Below are 9,784 nucleotides of genomic sequence, written 5' to 3'. Positions count from 1 at the left end.
CATGACATCTCTCCCTTCACCCACTGCGGGAGCCGGAAGGTCGGTGCTCAGGAATGAGCTCCAGCTACCACTGCAGGGAGGGAGCTGCCGGGCACCCGCTGGTAACAAAATCTCAGCGGACGCCTATCGTATGGAGTAGACAGCGGAGGCACCTCTCTCCAGCCCGGTGCCGGGCCAGCTAAGTGGCCCATGGAGGAGTTCCTGTGAGTGAGACAGGTAATATGGTCATGGGCCATATGTACCAGGGTAATTTATATTTGCTTGAGAGTGTGAAAAATGGTGTTGGGGATTCCTATATCACAATATAGCATAATGTGCACTGCCTATCTTAAGGAAGTGTTGTCAGCCATTTTCTAGAAGCTCAGTAATCCGCATCCATGCGAACAGTCATGTGGATGTTTTGGCCAATAGCACAGATAGCAATATATAAAGAGCCAAAGTGGAGGCCCTCATTGCCATCATAGCCGTGTGCTTCAGCAAACGCGAGCTGCTCATACTCATGGACATAATGGACAGACGGCTGCAGGTGACGGTGCCTTATGTCACCAAGCATCTGAAACTTTCAGCCTACCATGAGGTGCAGAGCCGACTCTGCATGGAGCAAAGCTCAAAACGCACCATCGTCCAGCTACAGTAGAGTGGCAGTGGAGTGTCCTCTGGTGCAGGGAGCTGGGGTCTGCAGTATCTATCGAAAGTTTGGTAAATTACACACATGGCCAGTGGAATGACTGTAGGATGTATCATTATACACAAAATAGACAGTATATTCTGTACATTATAGAAAGTCATGAAATAACATTTAAGAAAAACTAAAGGCCTGACTTGTAATATAAAGTGTTTAGTTTGTCCAAGAATGCTTGTACCCAGGGCCAGATTAACAATGGGGCGGATGGAGCTACAGGCCTCCACATAAAAATAGGCCCATTGTCATGACAACATGATGATGACTGGCCATCTGCTCTCCACACGGTCAGCCATAAATCATAAGTAGTAAAATTGTATTTCTATTTACCTCACAAAATGAAGGATTTTTTTCCTTTTACATATTTAGGGAGACATTGGAACAGAGAGTATAGGGGGTACACGTCCACATGGCACTGGCCACACCCACACAGCACTGGTCAGGCCTCCTCTTCTCATAATAGGCCCTTTGGTCATTTTCAGCTCCAGGCCCATGTGGCCATCAATCCGGCCCTGAGTGTATGTAGACACCCATCAGCCTGTTTTAAGACGCCCACTTGTGCACGTCATGTCCAGGAAGTGTATGCAACCATCGGTACATCGGGTAACATCAGATGCTATCGCAGCGCTTGAGGTTGACCACCTCAGTGTATAAACAAGCCAGGTGACGTGTACTATGATGCTGTCTTTTTATTATGCACACCTCTAACACGCCGTGGAGATGCTCAGGCACGCCTGCGTTTGCACCTCCACTGCCCCGTTTTTAATGGCCAGCACGTTACCACCTACCAAACAGCTTCTCCTGTCACTCACTCTGCTGGGCTGTCTATGTGCAGCGAGCGAATGCATTGTGAACTTTCGCTAAGGTATGCGCATGCACACTGCATACCAGCGGCAGCAACAAAAGTATGCATCTTAGCGAGCGGGTCTGAATCAGGCCCTCAGGCCTCTTACTAGCTGCTTTTATCTCTTTTTCTGCCACACATGGGGCCTATTCATCATCACTTAATTTTTACAAAAGCAGCTTAAAATTAACATTTTCACATGCAATTGTAAAAATGAAGTTATCGGGCCATTCATCACGAAGGTAAAACAGGAGATATCACAGATATCACAGATATATCTCCTACTTACCTTTCTCTAGCGGATTGGCCCCCTGTCCCCATACACTAGTATCACAGATATCACCTTACCTTTCTCTAGCAGATTGGCCCGCTGTCCCCATACACTAGTATCACAGATATCTCCTGCTTACCTTTCTCTAGCGGATTGGCCCCCTGTCCCCATACACTAGTATCACAGATATCTCCTGCTTACCTTTCTCTAGCGGATTGGCCCGCTGTCCCCATACACTAGTATCACAGATATCTCCTGCTTACCTTTCTCTAGCGGATTGGCCGGCTGTCCCCATACACTAGTATCACAGATATCTCCTGCTTACCTTTCTCTAGCGGATTGGCCCCCTGTCCCCATACACTAGTATCACAGATATCTCCTGCTTACCTTTCTCTAGCGGATTGGCCCGCTGTCCCCATACACTAGTATCACAGATATCTCCTGCTTACCTTTCTCTAGCGGATTGGCCGGCTGTCCCCATACACTAGTATCACAGATATCTCCTGCTTTCTCTAGCGGATTGGCCGGCTGTCCCCATACACTAGTATCACAGATATCTCCTGCTTACCTTTCTCTAGCAGATTGGCCCCCTGTCCCCATACACTAGTATCACAGATATCTCCTGCTTACCTTTCTCTAGCGGATTGGCCCCCTGTCCCCATACACTAGTATCACAGATATCTCCTGCTTACCTTTCTCTAGCGGATTGGCCCGCTGTCCCCATACACTAGTATCACAGATATCTCCTGCTTACCTTTCTCTAGCGGATTGGCCGGCTGTCCCCATACACTAGTATCACAGATATCTCCTGCTTTCTCTAGCGGATTGGCCGGCTGTCCCCATACACTAGTATCACAGATATCTCCTGCTTACCTTTCTCTAGCAGATTGGCCCCCTGTCCCCATACACTAGTATCACAGATATCTCCTGCTTACCTTTCTCTAGCGGATTGGCCCACTGTCCCCATACACTAGTATCACAGATATCTCCTGCTTACCCTTCTCTAGCGGATTGGCCCGCTGTCTCCATATACTAGTATCACAGATATCTCCTGATTACCCTTCTCTAGCGGATTGGCCCACTGTCCCCATACACTAGTATCACAGATATCTCCTGCTTACCTTTCTCTTGCGGAATGGGCCGCTGTCCCCATATACTAGCATGGGGACAGAATTCATCAAGCACCGAAGATATTATATTTTCGGAGCTTGAGTGCGGCGAGTTAGAATGTTAATTATCAGACCCCAATAATTAACATAATGAACATTACCCTAAGGGGTAAATTTACTAAATGTTGATTTAGCTAGATTTAAAACACAGATGGGCTTTCCAAACGCAAATTTTGCATATTTATCATCCGTAGGGTTTCATCTTCAATTGGAAGTTGAAACCCTACAGATGATAAATATGCAGATTTTGCATTTAGAAAGCCCATCTGTTGATGAGTGACCATATAGACGTACAGTGCTGCCGGCCTAGTCTATTATACAGGTCATAGAACTCTGCGATGACCTCTGATATCTATAGTAATGTAAGGTAGGGGGGTATATTGCACCTTATGATACACAAGATTTAATTACATTTTGTAAGAAATAGAACTTGTGGACAGTATTAGCAATTTATAACGGTTTTATGTTAATCAATACCAATAAATGTATAACACTATGGGCAGTTAGATCATTTTTGCGTCACAATTTCCAAATGGTAAAATGCGTTAACTAAATAAACACGATTGCTTGTAAATACAGATTTGCAAAAATTGCAGGATGTGTGTCGGTCTGCGCCAGGATTGTGTCATGCATACATCACATACACTTACTTTTTGTTATAAATTGGTTTATTGCTAATTATATACAAATGTTTTTCTTTCTCCTGGTTTTCCTTCTCTATTTTAATTTCTGATGACAGTACTGTAGGCAGGAGTTAGTTTTGCTCCTACTCATGTCTTGCTCTCTGCAGAGAGTCCATATATAAATAGAGCATGGGGGTTCACCATCAATCTTCCTCTTCCACCATCGATAGTCTTGCTGCACGCGCTCTCATATGTCAGCATACAGCTTCTCCCAGTATGTATCAATCGTTTTTGCCCAGTTGTTTCTTTATTAGCGCCACCCATGTTCGGGGAGTTGCGACGACAGGGGCCATCCATTTTCTGGCTATCATCACCGGTTAAAATAAGCAATGTATCCAAAAATAGATGTGGATTCCGATTATCCATGACAGAACGCTGACCAGCATATATAGATATGGGTCATCAGCATTATTACAGCCAATGATGTTTCCTTCACCGTTGTTAAAACTTTCTTCCACAGGCTCCTCCGGCTCTTCCTCCTCACGTATACTGGGAAGATTTTCTTCCACAGGCTCCTCCGGCTCTTCCTCCTCAGGTATACTGGGAAGATTTGGCCTAAATGCATAGCTCTTGTATTTGTATATCCTACGTTTGCTATACATTGGTGGGGTGGTGATGATTTTTTCAAGGATATCTGCTTCCTCTTCCATCGAGAGATCCATGGATTGGACATTGGAGCAGATGTCAGGATTCTGAGCTACGGCAGACGCAGCATAATCCCCATCATCATCATCATCATCATCGCCTCTACAGCATTTGCTTCCGCAACATCCCATTTTGCAATGGAAACTTCTTACCACCAGCTCCCTTCAAGAAGTGAGCACCAAGCCAAACAGCTCAGTGTATATGATCCATATGTGACCTCATAATGGCCAGACTTGGTAATACATTGTGACATCACCAGTCTGTGTAATCAGCAGAAGCAGCACCTATCATACCTATGTGACTTTTTCTTGGTACCCATGAGTTGTAATAAAACATACTGTCCCCAGTTATTTCCAACCAGAGTTGACCAGTGACACAATCAGCACCATTAGTCAGTGCTGCCTATGCTTACTTATCAATCTGCCTCCCTTGGAGATAGAAGTAAAACAAGCTGAGCTCCACAGTGATGCTGAATGTACCCATATACACATATATCGTGAGATGAGAGGGCCGAACTGACACTGATGTGTTGCTTTATTTTAAATAGTTTTTGTTATAGGAATAATAAATATAACAAAACTTTTACAATGTCAAGAAAATCATGGAAAGCATGAGATAGTACTGATCTTTTCAATTTAGTTTGAGTGTCGTGGGCGTGTAGACCGACTTCCTTGCTGGTGTGTAAGAACAGTGGCCGGGTTAAGCTTCCACATGCAGTCACGCGGATATTTAGTATACATGAGCGGATTCTCACATTACCATAATGTAGTAAGCAGACAGCCGTAAAAGTGACCAGGGATACGTCTCTCTCTCAGAATCAGCCTTGCCACACCTCTCTGTTCATAGGGTACACCCACTTTGGCAGATGGTCACACCCCCTCAGCGGGCCCCTATCACTGCATTCCCCTGGTAGGCCCTTCATGCTCCAGTGCACAGTCCATCACTGCATAGGTGGAGGGTTTGCCTGTATCCAGGCCTGAAGGACACACAGTCACGGCGATCATTACATGTTTTCTCCTATCTCTGGTCAATTTTAAAGAGGAATGAAGAATGCCCAATATTGCCCACGCTGGGAAAATGGGGGCATAGAAAACTAAATGGGTAGAGTTATAGAGGTAAATTTGCCTCCAGAAATGTATAACAGAAGGACATTCCCACATGCAGTGCACAGGAGGCAGTGCTTGGAGGTTCACATCTTGAACAAGTAGAACTGAGAGCCCAGTAGCGGGGAGGGGACAGGTAGCCCCTATGGTATATATTAATAAACATTGCCCTATAAGAACTAACAGTAAGCATTTTGCAGGAGTAGGATAGTGTCATAAACAACTGGTCAATGGAAAGGGTAGGATTTTTTTTTTAATGACCTACGGAGGTACTGGTCATGTATGGAAATGTCCCTGTCTCTCACCAGAGGCTTACACACAAGGAAATCAAGGCTGTTATATCAATCAGATAAGGAAAAGTCATTAATAACTGAGTGTACTTGGTGCCCAGCAGAGACCAGCCAATTGTAGCCTGGGGGTGGGGGACTCTTAGCATTGGCCTATGAGGAATGGACAATCTATAGAAGGTGATTTCTGGTATAGAACAAAGGGGCTAGCTGTGTCTTGGGAGTTAAAATTCCCATTTTGTCTGACCCATATTGTATGTGAGGCTAATCTTTTGAGTTTGTGTGGACATCAGACATTTTGGGTCCTCCCCAAAGCCTTACGTTCCCCCTCTCACATTATTTTGGGATATCTATGTGATTATACACTCAATGAAAATAGAGATGAGCGGCTCGGTTTTGGCTCAGATCTGCCCGCCAAGTTCAGATTTTAGAACAAGGCAAAACGTCATCTTTCATGGACAAAGATGATGTTTTTCCTCATTTTGAGATGCGAAACTTGGTGGGAAGATCCAAGCCAAATCCAAATCGCTCAATAAAACTGACTTGTGTAAGTTGAGTTATTATTATTATTATTAAATTATGTGGAGACCCACCCGCCCCATTGTTAATCTGACCCTGATCATAAATCGATAGTCCATGTTCCTGATTGGATGGAAATGGATCGCAATAGTTGCCGCCATTGATTCTACGGTGTCAGCTTCATAGCACCCTTTGTGTATGGGCTGCAACTAAGCAGAGGGGTCAGCAGTTCTTGTGACACCCGGTACACACTCCATATCCCCCTAGCGCAGCAGAGACTCTGTGTTGCCATAGATTTATTCTTTTGCTTTGGAGTTTACTTTGTTGGCCTATTGACCCTGGGCTGGATGTTCCCTGGCCCTTGGCTACATGGGTATTGTTGCACCTCATTTATCTGGGTGGGGAATTAGATAGTTAAGTGCAGTTGGGGTGGAGCTTAGTTCGGGGATCCAGATATGACATAAGTTGGGTGTTTAGTCATATAGGGTGGGGGGAAATGGGGGGCGGGTGTTCTTATAGTTGCTGCCTAAGCTGTAGAGCCACTGGCTGATGTGCATATTATTTATTTCTGTTTTATGCTTGTTTGTCAGGTTTTTACCACTTTACAAACATTTCTTTGAGGTGAGTCTATGTGACCGGTTCTGGTATTGGGAATTGTGGCCAGTGGCGTAACTAGGGTCTTCGGAGCCCAGGATACATTTAAGATTGGCGGCACCCACCCCCCTCATCACAGAGGAAAATTTGTGTTGCGCACCTTTGTCGCGCAGCAAAAAATGGGCGTGGTCAGAAAAGAGGCGTGGTTCCTGAGAATGGGGCGGGCCAACATGACACGCCACCAATTTTTTGTCAGTCTGGGAACATTCCTTTCTATTCCATATACACCTTACCTATATGGTGGTTTCTCACAATGTGGAACCTCTGAAGAATTACATCCTCCCTGGGACAACGGAGTCTTCAGTCGGTATTCACTATTCATGTAGGTCACATGGTCCGGAAGATGCCTGTTTGTGTAGGAGTATTAACAAGGTCATCATCATACGATAGCGGTTCAACCAGACTCGTTACCCGTGTAACTTCCTTCCCCCTGCGTCTCTCAGTCACACCATCATCTCACTGCATCACCTCTTAGCCACACCATCATCTCCCTCCCTATGTTGTCTCTTCTTAGCCACACCATCGCCTCCCCCCCGCTTCATCTCTCAGCACACCATCACCCCCCCTGTGTCAACTCTCAGCACACCATCACCCCCCCGTGTCAACTCTCTGCACACCATCACCCCCTCCGTGTCAACTCTCTGCACACCATCACCCCCCTGCGTCAACTCTCATCACACCATCACCTTCCCCCCTGTGTTGTCTCTCAATACACAGACACACACTGACACATATACATACACACAGACTGACAGACAGATACACACACACCTTTCACACAAATGCAGCCAGCCAAGTAAAAACATCACTGACATCAATTGAAAGTCACCCCCCACGCGGCAGTCCGACCCTCCTTACCTGGCTGGTCCGGAGCAGAAAGAGCGCCGGGGAAGAAGAATCACCCTGTCACAGGCACCTCCAGCGGCAGCTCTCAGTATAGAGAGAATGGGAAGACTGCCTGGGAGGGGCTGCATGCTTCTGCTGCAGCTCCCCCTACAGTCCTTCAGCAGCACCAACAGGCACACATGCCTGTTTGTTCAATATTCAGTCCGGGAGCAATGGAGATGCTGGGGGGGTCGTTGGGCTGGGGGCCACGGTGTCCTGACCAGCGGGGCCCCCCTCTGCTGGGCCTGCCACGGCGCCATGGGCATGTGCCCCGCTTGCCCTGCCCTGGTTACGCCACTGATTGTGGCCTTTCCTATTTTGTTTATCCTTATTTTCATAAAGAGCTATATTGACCCTCTTTGTAGGCTGGAATTCTCCTTACTTTGCTGGTACCTATTGCTCCTGTTATTTTTATTTCTCATTGCGAGGGCCTGGAAAGCTCCTTCAGCCACCCGTCTCGTCGATATTATCCTATTAGGGGTTTTTGTATCTGTGGACTACCTGTACAGTATATTATAAAGCTGTTACCTGCTCGTTTTTGACCTTGTTCTATCCTTTATTTTTTGTTTTCTTTCATATATTCTGTACTTATCCTTCACCACACTACACCACTCACTGGATATGCTTTAAACTTTTTCATATTGTCTTTTTGTATTGTCTTTGATATTGTACATATATTTAATGTTATTTCCTTTTATTGCTGTCTTCATTCATGCCAGTCCTTTTGTATTGTCTATTCTAAAACTGCACATTTGTCTTGTCTGAAATGTGTTTTGTTGTTATTTTGGGTGTAAAAAATTCCAAAAATAAAATAATTAAAAAACCCTGCAGAGGAGCTGGGTCGGACTGGACCACAGGGTTTCGGGGAAATCCCCGGTGGTCCCCACTGCCTATGGGCCCACCCCTGTTTTCTAGGTGTTAGGTTCCAGACCTCAAATTATAGATTGTTACTCTATTAGACAGTAAGTTACCTGGAGGAGCAGGACCACTGATCAACATGGGGGCTTGGTTCCCTTCTAATGGTTAGGCAATCATCTGTGGTTGCTTTCCACAACCCCTCTGGTGGATGACCGCACCCTTTAAGCATGGGCCCCTACCACTGCATTCCCCAAGGTGGGCCCTTCATGCACTTCTGTTAAACACGCAGCTAACAGGCAGCTCTATTGTATTCAGTCCAAATACTACTGAATTCACACACTTGCAATATGATTGCATACACCATCGATAAATATCATTCTGTCACACACGTTTGTTTGAAACAACCTCACTGGTGTCCATGCAATACCCAGCGTGTTTGATACGGGGCCAGACACGATTCTTAGTAAATATACCCCTATGTATTTATATACAGTATACGTTAATATGGGGCGTGAGGCTGTATTTTGCCTAAGGCCCTGTGGGGTCTTAGGGCCTGATTCAGTAGCAGGCGCAGGGGCGTTTTTATAATGGGTGCAGGGTGTGCGGGGCACACGGCCCCTGTGTCCAGTAGACTTAGACTAGTTCCCGGAGTCTACTGCTGCTGTCAGTCGCAGGCGGCATCAGGGAGAGAGGAGGGGGCCCCAGACGGGGAATGCACATGGGCTCTCTTAATGCGCCCCTGGCATGGAGCCACGAGCAATAACAAAGTGGGAGGAGGCGGTTCCTTCCCATCATCACCCATGGCTCCTCCTTTTTGCCTCCACTGAGCTGCGTCCCATGCTGGCCCTGATGTCAGCTAGCCCGGATGGCATGAATTGAGCATCAGTCACACAGGAGGAGAGATCACGGTGGCTGTTTCCCTGCTGCTGAGGGGAGGCCTGAGCCGGGTGCTGTGTTGAGAGCTTGGTTGGTGGCACCCAGGACTGGGAGGAGCCAGAGCGGTGAGTCTGGTGCAAATTATCAGTGACTGCAGTGGTTATGTGTGAGTTCTCTGACTGCACTATGCTATCCAGCCATTTCAGCTGACCACCAAGCTGCTGGATCATTCCAGTTTCCATCTGGTGGTGGATCAATTATTGTGCGCTCCCATCCATATCTGACTCTGTGTGCGCTCACACACACCA

The sequence above is a fragment of the Taudactylus pleione genome, unplaced genomic scaffold (genome assembly GCF_031769625.1).
Source record: "Taudactylus pleione unplaced genomic scaffold, aTauple2 ptg000579l, whole genome shotgun sequence".
NCBI classification, from domain to species: domain Eukaryota; kingdom Metazoa; phylum Chordata; class Amphibia; order Anura; family Myobatrachidae; genus Taudactylus; species Taudactylus pleione.
Note: the sequence above shows the minus strand (reverse complement) of the source record.